The sequence below is a fragment of the Canis lupus genome, chromosome 11 (genome assembly GCF_048164855.1).
Source record: "Canis lupus baileyi chromosome 11, mCanLup2.hap1, whole genome shotgun sequence".
Classification (NCBI taxonomy): domain Eukaryota; kingdom Metazoa; phylum Chordata; class Mammalia; order Carnivora; family Canidae; genus Canis; species Canis lupus.
The window spans coordinates 53,897,138-53,917,381 of record NC_132848.1 but is presented as its reverse complement, the minus strand read 5'-3'; the positions used below and the strand labels follow the sequence as shown (position 1 = coordinate 53,917,381).

Below are 20,244 nucleotides of genomic sequence, written 5' to 3'. Positions count from 1 at the left end.
ATCATTCATGCTCATATTTCTATAATATTTTTTAAAAAACAGTGTATTCTATTGTTGATGTGTTCCAATCAGAATGAAAACAGTCTTCACATTTTACAGTGTCATGTCTTTTATGACTTTTTAATCAAAAGCTGGGCCTCCCTCTTTTTCCCTCCATGTTATTTATTTTTCACAGAAGCTGAGTCAGTTCCCCTATTTGAATGCCTGCTATTTAGATTTGTCCATTAAGTTCCTTTCAGTATGGTTTAATTTGTTTCTCTGTTCTTTAAATTTCCTATAAATAGAAGTTAATGATATAATCTTGATTACATTCAAGTTTCCTTTCTTTGGGGGGGGAGGTAAAGAATGATGTTATGTACCTCATGTTGTCTTCTATAAAGAGGGAAGCAATATCTATTGTTCACTTTCAGTAATGCTAAGCTTGATCAGTGGATTCAGGGGGTGGTAGACTGCGCCCATCATTATGAGATTCACTATCAATTTTTCATCAGATATTTTTCATCCATTGAAAATGATGGCCTGAATCAATTATTTCTCAGGAGGTTGAAAACTGGTGTTTTCTAGATTTTTTTTTTTTAAGAGGATGAGTGGTAGAGGGAGGGGCAAAGAGAGAAGCAGACTCTCTGCTGACCAGAGAACCTGATGTGGGGCTTGATCACAGGACTCTGAGATTATGACCTAAGACTAAGGCAGCTGCCACCAGACGCCGCTCTGTTTTTTTTATTATTATTCTTTTCATATTATCCCTACCCTCTTTTCTATTTCTATAGTTTCTTCCTATTTTCCCCACACAGAGTCCCTCATTCATTGACTTGGGCTTTTTAGTTAGTAAGAAATACAGTTTATTGTGAAAAGAGAGCATAAATATTTAAAACTTTCCTTTTGTCTATCTATTTTCTGATTAAGGGGCTGATCCTCTAGTTGCTTCCAATGTGTCCGTGGTGGTTTTGTTTGCTATTTTGTCTTCCCTGCCCCCTCATATAATATTATAAACACATGAATTTTCATATATTCAATCTGTTACAATAGCGTGTACTCATTATTCTTTTTCATGGGCAAATTGTTTCAAACTTGGCCAAGAGATTTCCTCTATATTTGTTCCTGTGTCCCTTTGACAGAATCCATTATTCTTTGACAGTTCTTGTTTTGTATTGCAACTAGATATTTCAATCTCACCTTAGGTATTTTTCACCCCAGATATGGAATCATTCCATGAATTACTCCAAGGATCTCCGGCTTCTAGTCGTGATTAAGGACCACAATCTGGCCACTAGATATGCTCATTGCTATTGCTATAGTTGTCATAAGTATGTTTGGGAAAGGAAAAATAACAAGAGTTCATACTTACATTTCCAATTCAAATTTTTTTTTCAAAACATCATATATATTTAGACCAAAATTTACAAAATGTACAGTTACAAATAGATTCTAATGAAGATTTTACTTAAAAAAATCTATCCAGTAATGCATTAAATATAAATGCATTTTAATTAGCAATGCAATTTTTAATACACTTACGAAAACACTGGTCATAAAAATGGTCTTCTGTACAATTTTGTATTTATTAAGAAGAGCAAGATAGAAAGCTACGCAAGGATAAATCCAAATATCCCCGGGAAGAAGAGTTTAGTCAGAAGAAACTAAAAAATTTTTAATGAAATAATAGCATAACTGAAAAATTATAGGAAGAGAACCTGGTTCTCTTAATTAAAGAACTTGGTTCTTTAATTCATCACATAACAGTATATACTTTTTTAAAAGACATTTTTTAGGGGGTGGTGCTTTTGTGGTTTCCTCAAGGCATCCAATTCAAATTTAATATCGCGGTACTTTTTAAAAAAATATCTATCTCTTTATTTATTTTAGAAAGAGAGTTGGGGGGTGGGGCAGAAGGAGAGGGAGAAAGAGAATCCAAGCAGACTCCCACTGAGTGGGAGCCCAACTCAGGCTCGATCCCAGCATCCTTATACCATGATCTGAGCCAAAATCAAGAATCATATGCCCAACTGAGCCACCAGGTGCCCCCAGATTGCAGTTCTTTTATTCAACATTGATATTTTATAATTGTATCACTTTTCTTCTAAGCTGAATTGCGTTTCTCAACCAACAAAATATTTTGCATTAATCTATAAATATATAGTTTCTAAATTATAATATCAATATTACCACTCCCTTAGACTAATGACTGAAGTCTAAGAATTCTTTTTGGTTCTAACTGTACTTAGAATATTTTCCACTAAATATGTACAGTCAAAATAATGTATTCTAAAGGTTTTTGGGTGTTTTTTTTTAAATTCTTCCCTTGAGATGCTTAGCTGTCTCAGTCAGTATAACATGTGACTCTCAAGCTCAGGGTTGTGAGCTCAAGCCCCACATTAATATAGAGCCTACTTTAAAAAGATCCTTACCTCCATATGATTTATAATAATACATCTTTGGTTTGGTTTTTAGTTTTTAGATATTGTTTCCTAATTTTTAATAGATTTTAGGTGTTATAAAACACTTTTAAATGCAAAACTATATAACAAGTTTTATTTTTTTTAAATCTTCCTTTTTTCCCTTGTCCTTTTATACATGTTTCTTCCTATTCTCTATAGGTTAACATTCATTCTAATTTTTAGTTTATGCTTCTAGTTTTTGTAAAACTGTGCTTATATGTATTTACATATAATTTCTTTCTTTCCCAGAGGTAGGATATTTTGTGCACTATTCTATGTTTTGCTCTTTTCAACTAACAGTATATAATGAAGATCATTCTGTATATAGAGGTCTTTTTCATTTCTGTATATTTCATTCCTGTTGCATAGTGTTTCACTGTGTTAATGTACATTCATTTGTTCATTGTCCATTTCACGCGTATTTGGGTTGTTTCTGATCTTCTACTCTTACAAGTAATGGCATAATAAAATACTTTAACATGAGTTGTTTCATAGATTTCCCAGTATATCTTGGTATAAATACTTAGATTTGGGATGGCCACCTCAAAATATAAAGACAGAAATTATTCTTCTAAGTATCACCAAACACCTCTCAATAGAAGCTGAGAGTCTATACTCTCAAGAACAGTGTTTTGATAGTATAATGTGCATAGCATGATAAACAATGCCTGAAATGTCTTGAAGGGACTTACTTAAGGTTTCTTTGTGGAACTTTTGGTTATTATCATTGTAGTAGTATTACAAATGTACTTTTCCCCACATAGTTTGGGTTTTCTGTTTTCTTGATTTGTTGAATTCCCAGATTTTTATTCTGAAGCATTTTTCCAGAGATGTGGCTTAAATGGCATTTAGTTGTTTAAAAAAGTTGATGTCCAAGAGTTAGCCTTATTTATTTAGTGGTCATTTCGAATTTCTCTTTATTTTTTAGCTCCCATTTAGATGACTAGCTGAGTGGAAGCCCTTCCTATTACTTTAAAAGCTTTTATTATGGGTTGTATGTGATGGATGGTTTTGCCCTCCCTGTTGTTTCTAAGGTATTAAACAAAAGTTGATATTGAATTCCTATTCTGTGAAATAAAACTGTTTATTTTCTCATATCTCTGCAAAGAAGCAAATATTTTATGAATGATCCTAAAGGGAAAATACTAATTTCGCTCCTAGCTTCCTCTTAATTCTTTCAATTTTCCTTGCATCTCTCACTGCAAAAAAAAAAAAAAACAAAAAACAAAACAAAAAAAAACAACCCACATTGAGTCTGACATTAATAGTAGATAGATCATTTTGGTGATGTATTCCTTGATAAGCTTGGAAGGGAAAATACTTTAAAAGAGAACACGAGGAAGACACTCTAGTCAGTTGAACTTGATCTTACTCTGACTTTATTTTTGCTTGTTTTCAAATTTCTCTTTCCATTGTACCCATTACAAAGAAGGGAAGGTGGGAAACAACTAATGATTTTTCTCCATTTTCTGTAAAACTTCTATATTGTGGCATGTTTCTTGAGGAGAAAAAAGAAAATCACCATTTATTTTCAGAGAGAACAAAACAAAAAGTCTTAAGTCTGTTTTATGCACAACAACTTTATTAGTGACAGGAAATAGACCTGAATAGTGAGGAACACACAGAAAGATGTTGACAAACAAAGCTGCTAGAGTACAGGATGAATTTTGACCCTGTCTCTATTCAAAGACAAAATAAGTGAGTTTACTATGTGTTTCAAAATTATCTCTCTCATGAGTTTTTCATTTCCTAATCCAAAGAAGAAGAGACTGATAATTAAGGCATGAAAAATAACAATATGTATCTCTCTTCACTAATTAAAAAACATAGTATTTGAGAAGACTAAAGCTCATTTATTTCTTAACCACATGTGGTTTTATTTAGTGTAATATTTGTTTAAAACAAATTGGCCACGTGCCCCTTTTAAAGAACCACTGAGAGCAGAGTGTATGTTTCACTAACTGAGGTATAAATATTGAGACCATGAGGAAAAAGAGCTATCACTGATTAATATCAAATAGGAGATTATTTAACAATATGATATAGTGTATGAAAAGGCAATTTTATATAGCATGAAAACTATTTAAATATTAAAAGGCATTTTAGTATTTAAAAAATATATTGGTAATATATGGGAATGTACCCTTTTTGAGCCCAGTTTGGTTATTTTATACTTTGCCTATATCTATTTATGTATTCCTTATACATATTAATGCTTTTGTAAATTTATTAATAATGAATGTATTTTATTTCACCACTTAAACTGATGAGACTATTAAAATGCCTCCATAAACACTAAAAGCTGCAAGCAGTTATGCAACATCTGCCATTTCTCTTTTTGATCATTGAAAAATTGCATATATATCAAAACTGACTTCACCAAAGGCAACTTCCTAAGGCACTGGGTATTCCCCATTCCCCCCACTCCAGCGTTGACTTTGGCAGTACCACAGTAAGGATGTATCAATTGTTAGCATGTGAGGCTAAAGACCCTTGCAGAGAGAGACCCGACACAGAACTATTTAGTAGTTTTTGCTACTTCCTTGAATAATTAGTACCCCTCTGGTTGAAAACTTGATCTTTAGGATGAGTTTTGAGGAAAGTCTAAGTCATAAAGATGTCCTGTGCTTTATCAATTCACAAAAGGAAGTCCTTTCGGAACTCAGTTTCTGTAAATAATTGTCAGTTTCCTAGACAGCCATTCCTAAACTGAGTTTTACAAACAAGAGTGCCAAGGTATGTCTCCAATATGTAAGGATTACCAGATGCCTGCAAAATTACATAAATATTCTCCTCTATTCCTCCTAGGGCTTCCAAAACTCCATTTTTTAATATAATCTTTAAGCCACCAGGAATTTGTTGTAAAGTATGAGGTAAGATGAGATTTTTATATATATTTTGTGTTACTCAGTTATTCTCAAAATAATTTTGAATAACTCATTCTTGATCCCTGGGTGGCTCAGTGGTTTAGTACCTGCCTTCAGCCCAGAGCATGATCCTGGAGTTCTGGGATAGAGTCCATGTCAGGCTCCCTGCATGGAGCCAGCTTCTCTCTCTTCCTGTGTCTCTGCCTCTCTCTCTCTCTCTCATGAATAAATAATATTTATTTAAAAATAAAATATTTAAAAATATATTTAAAAATATTTTTAAAAATATTTAAAAAAAGAATAAGTCATTCTTTTCTGTTAAAAAAAATATCACTTTTACCTTTATTTTCTACAAATACATTTAGGTCTCTTTCAAGATCCACAAGTTTGATTCATCAATGAGTTTGTGTATTGACTTCATTTATATATAGTATTTTTTATTATACAATTATACTTTAAGAATTTTAGTCTGTGCCCTGTTGTTTATGTTGTTTTTAAAATTTCCCAAATAAACCTTTACATTTATTCTGTTTGATGAATTTTAGATAGCTTGGTCTTTTTGCCTTATTGATCAACCATGATTGAATATTTGGCATCAGATAAATACTAGCTTTTCAAAAAAAAATTCTGGAGTTTTCATTTTTTTCCTATTGATTTGAACTATTAAACTGATTAAAATTTGAAGTTCTTTTGTAGATTTAAATTAACTTGTCTACAAAATTGTCAGAGATCATCATGTTAAGGAAGTGAAAGGGATAAGAACATGGGCTTTTCTGGTTTGTTTATTTTTAACATACAGAATGTTTCCAATATCTTCCAAGGTTGTTATTTTTGTATTTCTTCCATTTCTTGTCTTAATTTTGGCAATTTGTATTTTTGTAGAAATAAATTTTATCCACATTTTAAATAAGTACAGACTTGTAAAAATATATAATTAAAAGATTTTTCAGGGGTACCTAGGTGGCTCAGTTGGTTAAGCATCTGATTCTTCGTTTTTGGCTCAGGTTATGATGTGGTGGGTGTGAGATCAAGCCTCACATCAGGCTCTGTGATCAGTGTGGAGTCTACTTCAGATTCTCTCCTCTCCTTCTCATTCTCTCTCTCTCTCTCAAATAAATAAAATCTTTAAAAATAAAGTTTTTTTGTATGTTATTATAAGTAAGTTGTTATATCTGCTCTGCCTCTTTTTCTTTTTTTTCCATAGTTTCTTTTCTCTTTCTTTATGAGACTGGGTGGGAGATTATCTACTTTTATTTATTTTTGCAGTGTATTTTGAGTTGTATTTTTATTTTATTTATTTTTTGATTATGATAAGTAGTCTAATACCCATCCACTGGTCCCTCTCATTCCTCCACCCACCTCTCTCTGATAACCTTCCAGTTAGTTTTATATAGTTAAGAGTCTATTTCTTGGTTTGTCTCTCTTTTTTCCCTTTTTTTAAATTTTTGAATTTATTTTATTTATTTTTTAAAATGCATTTACTTTAGAGTGAGGAGAGAGAGTGGGAGGAGTGGCAGAGAGAGAGAATTTTCAAGCAGACTCCCCATGAGCACAGAGTAAGAGGTGGGGCTCAATCCCACCACCCATGAGATCAAGATCTGAACCAAAACCAAGAGCCAGACATTTAACCGACTAAGCCATGCAGGCTCCCCTGTTTTGTTTTTAAATTTCACATGAGTGAAATCGTATAGTATTTGTCTTTCTCTGACTGATTTATTTTGTTTGGGATTATACTCTCTAGCTCTGTCCATGTTTTTACAAATGGCAATATTTCATTCTTTTTTTAATGGCTAAATAATATCCCATTGTGTGTATATGTATGTGTGTGTGTGTGTGTAGATATGTATCTCACATCTTTGTCCATTCATCTATCAATGGTCACTTGGGCTACTTCCATAGTTTGGCTATTGTAAATGACACTGCTATAAGCCTAGTACATATATCCCTTGACTTGAATTTTTAAATCAGTCCTGTTTCTGTTTTTGAGGGCATTTATTATTTCATTACTTGCATTAGAATTTGAGCTTTTATCTTTTTACTCATTACTGGATTTGAGGGGTTTTCTTGCCTTTCTTTTTACTTCTTTTTCCAAATAGTGTTTTTCTCCTGCTCCCTTCTTTATATATCTCTTGCTTTATTGATTTATTTTTTTAAATATTTTATTTACTTATTCATAGAGACACACACAGAGAGAGAGAGGGAGAGAGAGAGAGAGAGGCAGAGACACAGGCAGAGGGAGAAGCAGGCTCCATGCAGAGAGCCCGACGTAGGACTTGATCCAGGGTCTCCAAGATCACGCCCTGGGCTGCAGGCAGCGCTAAATCGCTGCACCACCGGGGCTGCTCTGTTTTTCTTGCTTTAAATATACTTTTTCGTGTCATGAGTAAGTAAATGGTAACAGACAGGTCTTCCTATCATGAACAACGATAAAACTGGAAAAGCAAATGAAACATCTGTTTTAAGACGTTGGACAGCAGGACTAAGTGCTGGGGGAAAAAGGAAACAAAGGAAGCCAGTCCTGAGACAGCCCAGCTTACTGCATGGAGGACCTTTCCAGATTCCAATGCAGAGACAGAGAAGCCAAGCAGATCATAACAGACTAGCTGAGTTGAGGAGAGAGACAGAGAGATCACAGCTTGGGTAAACTGATGCATCTGAAATCTAAATGCCGGAGATAAGGGAGCTATAGAGAAAAAGAGCTCCATAGTTATCCTTCTGAGTCAGTAAATGGATCATTTATTAATTTGATTATTTCTTCAGAGATTAGCTCTTGGATTTATCCATGCAGCTAATTTTTGTTTCCTTATTCACAAATTTTAGAAATTTTCACCATTTTCTTACTTTCCATAAATTTATTACATTATTTCTAATATTTTGGAGACAATGCTACTTCATTTATTTCCTCTTCATTTATTTTCTGAGCTAATACAAATAATTGAATAGTCACATCTGATGATATGTTCAGATCAAAGATCTTACTCAGTATTAAGCTTTACTAGCAATTTCGAGGATATAGGACTCCAAAGGACTTGGACTTGGATTTGCTTGGACTGAGCAATTTCTCAGATGCTTTCTTCTTATATCAAACATACACTTTCCAGTCCAAAAAATAGATGATGTCTCCAAACAGAGTTCACAAGTTATTTCACCTAGCAGGAGGAGCATTTAAATTAGACAAAATATCCATTTAATACCCAGAGAATTGTTTTAGCTTATAAGCAATTTTCCAGTGAGACATGCATCATATTTCCTAGATGCTGTCTTTATTTACTCTAGGTAACCCTTTAGCTGGTCTATTTTCCCAAGGGGAATTCTATAGATAAGCTTCTTCCTCCTAGCAAATATTGTTAGTCTGTTTACTCAGAAGTCTAGTTGGCGAGATTAACTAGATCATTTGCCTTTTTCTCCTCTCTGGCTATGTCTCTCCACTAAATAGAGTGAATGAAGCTAGATGCTTTTATTCTTTCCTCTCCATTCTCTATCTCATTTAATAATTAAATAACACAGTAATAATTTTTCTCTGAAGAAAATATTAGCTATATATTTTATATATGTTCATAATGAATTATAAGTACTCAAAATTATATAATTATAGTTTCTCTATTTTCTAAATATTATTTTAAATTATAGTTTCAATTTTTGAGTCATGAGTTGTTAAAGCATATTTTAAATTTTATTCCCAATGTCATTTTAACCTGTTACTACAGAACACACACTACATCATTTTTACATTATGGATTTTACTGAAGACTCTTTGTGACTTTATGAGCAATTGTATAAATAATTTGTGGGTATTCTTTTAAAGAGATATCCTCAAGGCACCCGGTTGGCTCAGTGGTTGAGCATCTGCCTTTGGCTCAGGTCATGATCCCAGGGTCCTGGGATCAAGCCCTGCATCAGGCTTCCTGCAAGGAGCCTGCCTATGTCTCTGCCCCTCTCTGTGTCTCTTACGAGTAAATAAATAAAATCTTTTTGGAAAAAAAGACATATCCTCTACAGGATACAGAATTTTATAGTGGTGATATCAATGTTATTAAAATAACACTCAGATTCTCTACCTCTACATTATCAGCTCTCAGTCCTGGTTGCGCATTGCAATCTCCTGGGAGATTTTTAAAAACCAACAATATCTGAGACCTACCTCCGCCAGTTGTAATAATCTGTGGAGGTGCAACCAGCATCTACACATTCAGAGCCCCCTAAGCGATGCTGATACACTCTGAGGTTTTACAACCACTGATTCACATTCTTTTTTGTGTTAGTCTATTTTTTCTTTTTTGCTAAAAATAGGAAATTATGTTACAATTTTTCTTGCCAGTTATATAGTTTTCCTTAATATTTCAACACAGTTATGTGATTTGACAGTCATATATTTATTATAGAGAAATCATTCATGTAGATTTTTAATTGACTTACTACTTTTTTAATCATATATTTTACTTTAATAAAAAGTAATAAAATGAATTCCCCTTTTAATTGCATGTGTATATATGCTCTGTATTTCTTTTTTTTTTAATTTTTTTAATTGATTTATGATAGGCACACAGTGAGAGAGAGAGAGAGAGAGAGAGAGAGAGAGAGAGGCAGAGGGAGAAGCAGGCTCCATGCACCGGGAGCCTGACGTGGGATTCAATTCCGGGTCTCCAGGATCGCGCCCTGAGCCAAAGGCAGGCGCTAAACCGCTGCACCACCCAGGGATCCCCTCTGTATTTCTTTATTTTTTCTTGTAAGCTTCCTGAATTACACTTCATGTGTATTTCTCATAAATAATACTTAGATGGATTTATTTTTTTCATCTGCTCAACTTTAGTCTTGTAAGTTTTTCAGTTTATATTGGTTGTTGTATCAGATAGCCTTTTTATTTTGCTGCCTCAACTGCCTTGCATTATGTTGTATTCTTGTGTTGCCTTATTTCTCTAATTTTATATCTCTTAATGATTGTTTTCTGTATTTACTTTACACTCTAGTGATCTGGAAAAGAGAAATTTTAATAATAAAGAGGATAATTATCAAGTTTTTAAATGTACATAGCATTTCTGGGAATGGCAGACTATGTGATTTGGACCAAACTGCCTATAGAAAACACCTAGAAAAACTGGACCAAATTTTGGAAAATAAAATGAAGAACTGGATAGCTACCAAGGGAGTCAAGGTTTATGGCATTTGAGACCATTTACTCTCTGGGAACTTACTAATCTAGAAGATATGGCTGAGAGGCTGAGAAGAAAAGAGTTTCAACAGAATTAGAGGTCCTGGGAGGATAAAATTAGAGTGCAGGCCTCACCAGGAAGGGGAGGTACTGATGAGCTGTACATAAGGCGTAAGTAAGTGTAAAGAAAAAATTGGTTAACTCCCTCAGGAACTAAGGACCAGCTTTATTTCAATAACAGTAATGGCTTGTGGAATTTTAATTTTCTCTACATTTTAAATTTCCCAAACAGAATTATTGTTATTTTATATATTTAATGTTCCTTTATAGTAACCTAAATTTACCCTTATTGCTTTGTATTCATTCTTGCACCTCCAAGTTTCCACCAGGGACCATTTTTCTTTTGCTTGAAGTCTTTTTCTTTGTTACAGATGTGCTAGTGGTTCATTCTCAAAGTTTCAGTGTCTGAAAATAGGTCTTTTCACCATCATTTTTATAGAGTGTATTTGCTGGGCACAGACTTCTCTCTGTTGGCAGCTATTTTCTATCTGCTACCCTGAGGATACAATCTGCCTTCCACTGTACCTTTTGAGACATCACCTGATAGGGTTATTATCTCTTCTCTTTACATATCTTGTCATTTTTCTGGTCTCATGATTTTGCTTCTACTTTGGTTTTTGGCAGTTTTACTATGCTCAGCTCTTCCTTGTATTTATCTTGTTTGGTATTTGTAACGATACTTGACTCCATGACTTGATGTCTTTTGGGAGTTAAGCAAAATATACAGCTGTTATTTATTCAAATATTGGTCTTTCCATTCTTTCTGTGCTGTCTTTCTGGGATTCTAGTTACATATGTATGACTTTTTCTTTATGACCTATGTCTCTTACAGTTTCTTCTGAAATTTTGAGTGTATATGTGTTTCGATGTTCATTCTGGCTATTTCTCTTTGTTTAATGCTTCATATAAAGTAGAGATAAATTGTGGCTTAGTATTACATGATTATTTTGCAGAGAGGAATTGAATTTTCTTCTGTCAGATAACTCGAATTTCTAGAAATTCAAGACCAGTCTCTTGCAACCAGGAACTGAAATGAATCAACATTTGAACCAGGAGATAATGGTTTCAAACCCTTGGTTTTAATGTCTACCCCACACTATCTATCTTCTCTTTAAGGGTTTGTTTCAAAATATGGATTTCATTGGTGGGTACTTTTTTGAACACTTGAATATCTAAGATTTTTTTGTTGTTGTTTTCTTCAGAGGAGAACAAGAACTGGTTTCCATTTCAAATTCTTGAATCACTACTATTTTTTTTCAACCCTATGTAAGTGTTCATGAATATTCATATTCACCAAATGTCAGGAAAGGGAAGTCCTAGGAAGTCCAATTTCTTTGTCTCTGTGAGTCAAACTAAAAAGGAAGCCTGACTGGATGTTTGTTGTAATCTCTGTCTTTTTTTAAATTTCACATCTTTTTTTAGATCTATAGATATGTCTAAGTATTGCTTTTTATGAAATTTGTTTCTCATAATGAGTAAGCCATTTTCTTCTTTGGACTCACAGTTCTATCAAGTATGGACATTTTTCTTAATACAGATCCTATTTCATTTATATTATTTATATTAATCACACTAATTACTGACAGGTGATATTTATATTTTCCAGCTTCTATACTGACCATAATTGTTTCACTACTTTTGATAATTTAAACTTAAATTGGCATCCTGGAGATAATCCCCAGCTTCATATGGTGAGATACATTACTTGAAGTGAAAATTTTCTGCCATCTACTACAACTACTGTAAATATCATTTTATCAATGTATTCTAGCACATTATTAAATAAATCCATTATTACAGAATGGTTTACCCTTAAAAAAAAAAAATAACCCTTATCTGCCCCAGTCCTATACTCCTCAGTCTTATCTTGCTTCCCCAAAGGGCACACATTTTAATAGTTTTAGTTTCAGTTTTGTATGATTCTGTCCTTTGTGTATTTAAATAATACAATAAAATCTTTATTTCATAGGTAGTATATATTGATTTCTTTCTTTGTAGAATAAGGATATTGATGCACCTGCTTTTCTTTTGCCAGTCTTCCCCTTCTAAATTCTGCTATATGTACTTTTCTATAGGCAATGTTGCTAATATTTAGTCTTCTTCATAACTGTAATTAAATCTCCTGTGCTTAATCCATGTGTAGATGCTAAAACTTAAAAATCATTAAGCAACATCAAATCAGTAGGAGCTAGGGAAGCTCACTGCAGAACCACTGTAAGTTCTATAATCATATATTCTTTCTCACAGAGCTTTTAGTTTTCCTAGGTACTTTTTTCAATTTCTTCTGTATAGTGCCTTTGTTATATCTGTAAATTATTTCAGTATCTCAAGCATTCTATTGGAACTGTTCATGGAATTGATATTTTTGTTTCAGCTGTCTCCCTGTCTAAGGCCTTGGTGATCCTTTCCCCCTCTGTACTAGTTGCTAGGTTTCCAGCTGTCTGTCATTTGGTGAAGTCTCCACTCTGTGCTCATAAAGTTAATGTACTATTTCCTCCTCCCTAAATATTTTTTGGTTTATTTTATCTTATTTTAATTGATTTTATTTTACTGGGGGAAATTTTCAAGAATTTCCTTAATATAGATTGTATAGGAAGTAAGTTCCTGAGTCATTTTCTGTCAAGAGTGCCTCTATTCTTTCTTTCTACTTGACTGAGAATTTGGAGTTCAGTAAAGTTATAATATAAACACACAGAGATGAGATTTCAGTTGACATTAGAATACAGTCTACCAGGCAGCCCGGGTGGCTCAGCGAGCGGTTTGGCACTGCCTTCAGCCCAGGGCGTGATCCTGGAGACCCAGGATGCAGTCCCACATCGGGCCCCCTGCATGGAGCCTGTGTCTCTGCCTCTCTCTCTCTCTCTCTCTCATGAATAAATAAATAAAATCTTTTAAAAAAAAGAATACAGTCTACTGTATTCTATATATGCTCTATATTCTTATTTCATTTTTACATTAGTATTTATATACTAAATTTCATTATGCAATATAATTGGAATTTAAAATCTATTTTATGTAGAGTCTAGAAAAATGCAAGTTAGAAATCATATTAGTGCTATTAGGAGTCAAAAGCTTAAGCAAGAAAAAATAGATATAAGGGTAAAAATCAAAGAAATCAAGTAAAAATACTATAATGTTACATGCGAATTGGAAATATCTATACAGAGTCTCAATTATTTTGTCTTGTTTTGAAAACTGTATATTTTCAAGCTTTGTCCACTGAAAAAGCCTGGAATCAATGACAACCCATTAGCAATGAATAACCGTACCCAGAGCTCCTTGGGGGAATAGCTGATTCCCAGTCTAGAGTCTGATACATCTTAAGCCAGAAAACAAGGAAGTTTTCAAGAAAAATGGGCTAATGCAAACAAACAAAAAATAGGAGACATACTCAAAGTCTTTGGTCAAAGGAAGAGCAATTTGAGTACCAGTAATCTAAAGAATGCAACTAATTAAAACACATCGAAAATACAAAAATCTAGAATTCAAAATGATACAAAACAGAACGGGAAAAAAGTTCTCATTGGACATCATTGGAAGTAACTAAGGCAACTCTGAACATGGACCGTTAAAAAGAAGAACATTAATTGTCCTGCTTTTCCTATGTTCAGCATATTTCAAGATAATCAGGTATCTTTAATTGATGGGGGAAAGTTCTCCTTTGCTGTAGAATTCCAGCTGGAAGATATAGAAGGAATGACAAAATAGGAAATCTTTGTTTTGCAAGCCCTGATGAAATAAATAATGGATTCAGTTAATGATAATAAATTAATGAAAATGGTAGATTCAAGGTTATGAGATATGTCATAGTGAGGATTAAATTGCCAGGACCTGTATCCACTGATTGGTCTTAGCATCACTAATGACAGAACAAGCAGTCATTGTGGTCCTGGAATGTGATGCAACATGACACACAACATTACTTATAAAGTGCTTTTGCAAAACAAAGAAACAAAATAAAAACCTTAAGCCTAAATCTAATTAAGATCCACAGCTAACTTTATAGGAGATAAATAGAAATTAGTTAAATGACACTGAGAAGTAAGTAAACAAGTCCAGAATGTGAAATATTCTTTAAGACCACTAACCTACTTTTTACAAAAATTCAGTAACATGAGGGGAAAAATAAAAGGTGGTCTACAAAGAGAATAAAAGAGATTCAAGAGACATAAAGAACAAATACAATGAAGAGAACTTGTTTTAACCTTGATTCAAACAAACCAACTATAATAGCATTTTTGAGATAATAATCACAGATACTTGCTTATAGACTGGACACCAAGTGACACTGAAAAAGAATTGTCAGATATAATAACAATATTGTTTTGTAAGAATGTGTATATATTTTTAAAAATACATACTGATATATATAAAAGTGAAATGACCCACCATCACTGATTTACTTTAAGATTATTCAGCAAAGGAAAAAAATGTAAAAAAGAGAGATGAGGCAAATGTTACAACATCCTTATAATTGTGTCTGGGTTTTAGTTATGTGGAGGTTCAATGTGCTCCCTTTACAAAGCTTCACTAAAGGGACATTGGCTGGTTCAGTCGGTAGAGCATGTGACTCTTGATCTTGGAGTTGTGAGTTCGAGCTCCAAGTTGGGTGTATAGATTACTTATACAAATCTTGAAGGAAAAAACTTTACCAAAAAACTTTCTTTTTTTTTTTTTTTTTTTTTTTTACCAAAAAACTTTCATAAGCACTTCAAAGTATTCTAAAAGTAGGCATTCTAAATACCGGTTTAATATTCAGTTTTATCCTGTACTATGTCTAAACTATAACGTTTAATTTTTAACTCCAATCCATTTGGTTTTGTGTGTATATGTGGACAGAGGTGAGTAATGTTAGAAGAAGATCGAAATTCATCAACTTGATTCAATTCAACCAATATTTATTAAGCACCTAATCTTTCTCAGGTATTTGGGATATGAAGATGGATATGATACCAGAGAAATAATATCAGTTTGTACCCAGTAAATAGAAGCAAATGATTAATTTCTGTCAGATGGAATGAGAAATAGCTTCATATAGAATTTATAATTTGAGCTGGGGCTTTAGGAATAAGAGCTTGTCAGGAGGCGAGTGGAAAATTCTTCACAAAAGAAACACAAGGGTAAAGGCACAGGTTTGTGTCACTAAACCTTAAGGTTTGGGCAACTGCTATTGACTCTACTAAAAGGTAAATGCAAGAGAGGAAAGAGGTAAAATGGTGATTTGGGCAGTGGTGCTGCTTCTCATCTTGAGAAGCTGGGCCACACCTGGTAGGAAAGGATGTGAGAGAGAGGAATAATTATCCTGTTAACAGTGGGGAAGGCAAGGAGAACAAGTGTTAAGGATTGAAATAACCTAGGCAAGAACGCACCTTCGCCTGAACTGTATCAGTGAGAGTGAAGAGAGTAGTACAAATTTGAGATCCTTAGCAATTGATTAGAAGGAAAGGTGAGAGAGGGACTTTACAACCACAGCTTTGGTGTTTTCTTTGGACCATATTCTGTGGGAGTGTGCTGGATTTGATCTTTGCCTTGAAGTAGAGTCTCTCGTATCCATTATCATCACAGAGGCCAGTAGTTTCCTATACCAGCAAGCATATACAAACTTGACCAGTGAACGGAATAGAGAAATTTAAAAAGACACCCATAGAAAATCCAGTCACTTGTGAAAAAAAATCCATGTACTATAGTACATGGGTGAGATTATGGTTTTATCAATAGTTGATGCTTGGTCAAGTGAATCTCCATGTTTCAAGTAGGACATACATACAAAAGCATCAGCCACAAAGGAAAAGATTGATAAACTAGACCTCAACAAAACTGAAAACTTTATTAATCAAAAAAACACAGCAAAGAGAGAGAAAGGTGAGGAGAAAATATTCCTGATACAAATAATAGAAAAATTACTCATTCAAAATATAGAAAGCACTAGAAAGCAATAATAACAGACAACCAAATAATAAAATGGCCAAAAGACTTTAACAGCCAATTTCACCAAAAAAAAAAAAAAAAAAAAAAAAGTAAAGAAAATGTGCAATAAACATATGGAAAGATGCTTTAACTCATTAATTTTCCTGGGAAAACCAGGTTAATTCCATAGTGAGTTACTACATAAGCTAGAAACTACATAAGCTAGAAACTACCACTCGAATGGTAAATATTAAAACAACAACAACAAAAAACCCCAAACCCATTCATGGAAAACTCACAACCAAAACAAAAAACAACTGCTAATATCAAGCCCTGGGGAGGATTTGGAAAACCAGAATCCTCCCACACAGTTGAAGGAAGAGTAAATTTGCAAAATAACTTTTTTTTTGGTGGGGAAAGAGAGGGAGAGGGAGAATCTTAAGCAGGCTCCACACCCAGCACAGAGCCTGACACAGGGCTTGATCTCACAACCCTGAGATCATGACCTGAGTCAAAATCAAGAGTCAGTTGTTTAATGCACTGAGCCACCCCAGTGCCCAAGCAGACGTTTTTCAAAACCATTTGTTAGTATCTGTTAAAACTTAAAACATGCATACCCTATGACCTAGGGCTTTCACTCCTAAATGTTTACTTAAAAGATAAGCGTGCATGTGCGAACAAAAAGAATGTTTATAGCAGCAATAATGATAGAGCCAAAGTTTGGAAACGTTGAAAATGAACTTTACAGAATGGATAAATAAATTGTGATGTATTCCTATAATGGAATGCTACACAGTGATGAGGGAAAATAAGCACTGTTTAATGTAGCATAGATAAGTCTCATGAATATAATTCTGACTGTAAAAAGCTACAACAAAATTAAATATTTGGCATAGTTCCATTTCTGTAAAGTTCAAAAACAAAAAACTGTGGCAAGAGATGTCAAGATACTGGTTATCTGTGCAAAGTCCTAAATGTGATTAGGAAGAGCATAACTGGGAATCCCTGGGTGGCTCAGTGGTTTGGCGCCTGCCTTCGGACCAGGGCATGATCCTGGAGTCCCGGGATCGAGTCCCGCGTCGGGCTACCTCCATGGAGTCTGCTTCTCCCTCTGCCTGTGTCTCTGCCTCTCTCTCTCTCTCTCTCTCTCTCTGCGTCTTTCATGAATAAATAAATAAAATCTTTAAAAAAAAAAAAGGGAAGGGTATAAACTGGGACTTTTAGGATGTCCAAATATATGTGTTTATGAAGACTTATCAAGCTGTATACACTTATAATTTATACCTTAGTTGTGTATATGTACTTCATTAAAAGTTTTACTTGTAATTGGAGTTAAGTTAGCTCAGGATCTTATCATAAAAATCAGTGGATTATTTGAGAAAAATTGAATCCATCCATGACATGAACTACATACCTTGTACTAACCAACTCACTATGTAGGATAAAGATATATTCATATTTACTAGTGTAAATATACTTGTTCATATATATCTATACAATGACTTAAAGGGAATATGTAGTAAATATTATCCATCTTTTAAACTGCATTCCAAGTCTTCCAGGACTGGCAGTGAGAGCATTTCCAAAGGCAGGAGTAGCAGGAAAGAAGGCTCCTGTAGCATGATTTGGCTATGACTTGTCCTTCTTACTATTGATTCTGGACCTTTATTGCCCAAGATTCCTAGAGAATTGGTGACCCATCCAGTATCCTTTCAAACTTTCCTCTTATATTAAAATTGTTTTCTTTTGGCTATAAATAACAACTTTAAGGAATATTTTTGTACATGTGTATTTCTTTCTCTATCTATGTAAAATGTACCCCCATACATCCAAAAACATTTCTAAAAGCAAATGTGAATGTATATATGTGTGTATTACATGTCAATGCCACATAGTTTAGATTTTTTTAATAAGTTTTTTATTTAGGGGTACCTGTGTGGCTCAGCCAGTTAAGCATCTGCCTTTGGCTCAAGTATCCTGGGATCAAACCCCACGTTGGGCTCCCTGCTCAGTAGGGAGCTTGCTTCTCCCTCTCCTGCTCAAGATCGATCTCTCTCTCCATCAAATAAATAAATGGAATCTTAAAAAAAATGTTTTTTAGTTTAATTCAAATATTGTTAACATGCAGTGTTATATGAGTTTCAGTATTCAATATAGTGATTCATCAAGACTATACACTACCCAGTGCTCATCATAATAAGTGTACTCTCGATCCCCATCACCTGGTTCACCCATGCCCCCCAACCACCTCCCCTCTGGTAACCATCACTTCTTTATAGTTAAGAGTCTGTTTCTTGGTTGGTCTCTCTCTCTCTTTTTCTTTCAGTTCACTTGTTTTGTTTCTTAAATTCCATAAATGAGTGAAATCATGTCTTTTTTCTCCATATCCTCGCCAACACTTGCTGTTTTTCATTTTAGCCATTCTGACAGCTGTGAGGTGATATCTCATTGTATTTTTGGTTTGTACTTCCTTGATGATCAGTGCTGTTGAGCATCTTTTCATGTGTCTGTTGGCCAACTAGATGTCGTCTTTGAGAAATGTCTGTTCCTGTCTGTGGCCCATTTTTTAAATTAGATTACTTGTTTTGGTGTTGAGTTGTATCACTTCTTTATATATTTTGGATACCAATCCATTATTGGATATGTCTGTCGCAAATATCTTCTCCTTTTCAGTAGGTTGTCTTTTATTTTTGTTGATTTCTTCCTTCACTGTACAGAAGCTTTTTACTTCTATGTAAAGCTTTTAACTTTTTATTTTTGCTTGTATTTCCCTTGCCTCAGGAGACATATCTAGAAAAATGTTGCTATGGCCAATGTCAGAGATATTATAGCCTGTGCTCTCTTCATGGATTTTTAATGGCTTCAGGCGTTTAGGTCTGTAATCCATTTTGAGTTTATTTTTCTATAAGGTTCATAAGGTGGTCCAGTTTTATCTTCTGCATGTGGCTGTCCAGTTTTCGCATCACCACTTATGTTTCCCACTGTGTACTCCTGCCTCCTTTGTCATAGATTAACTGACCATGAGTTATTACTGTCCTGTTCCTTTCATCTATGTGTCTACTTTTCTGCCAGTACCATCTTGTTTTGATTACTGTAGCTTTGTAATAAATATTGAAATCTGAGATTGTGATACTTCCAGCTTTGTTCTTTTTAAAGATTGCTTTGGCTACTCAGGTCTTTTTTTAATTTCATATAAATTTTAGGATTATTTTTTCTAGTTTTGTGAAAAATGTTGGTATTTTAATATGGATGCATTGAATCTGTAGGTTGCTTGCTATGAGCAATATGGACATTTTAACAGTATCTATTCTCCCGATTCATGAGCAGAGTATATGTTGCCATTTGTGACATTGGAAATTTCTTTCATCCAGGAATTATAGTTTTCAGCATGCAGGTATTTCAACTTCTTTGTTAAAATTTTTCTTAGATATTTTATTCTTTGTGGCTAGGTGCAATTGTAAATAGGGTTTTTTCTGAATTTCTCTTACTTTGTGATTAGTGTATAGAAATGCAACAGATTCTGTATATTTGTTATGTATTCTGCATCATTGAATCCTTTTATTCTAATAATTTCCGGTAGAGTCTTTAGGATTCTCTCTATATGTCATCTGTGAATAATGACAGTTTTCTTTTTTTTCTTTTTTTTTTTTTTTTAGCTGTTTGGATGCTTTTTATTTCTTGTGTTATTTCTATGGCTAGGACTTCTAGTACTATATTGAATAGAAGTGGTGACAGTGGACATTCCTATCTTTTTTCTAACCCTGGGGAAAAACTTTCAGGTTTTTACCACTGAGAATAATGATACATGTGGGTTCTTCATATA

General features: G+C 33.8%; 1 long non-coding RNA gene across 4 annotated transcripts in view; it reads left to right on the top strand.

The window, feature by feature from the left end:
• The window catches only part of LOC140600217 (uncharacterized), a 176,127-nt gene that overhangs the window by 108,026 nt on the left and 47,857 nt on the right, over positions 1-20,244 (top strand). Inside the window, exon 1 of one of the 4 annotated variants that reach the window (XR_012003433.1) lies at positions 5,253-5,311. The exons of the other annotated variants lie outside the window; for them this stretch is intronic. This is a non-coding gene — a long non-coding RNA (uncharacterized lncRNA). Of the gene's footprint in view, positions 1-5,252; positions 5,312-20,244 lie in introns of those variants that run through there. 4 annotated transcript variants of the gene reach the window in all.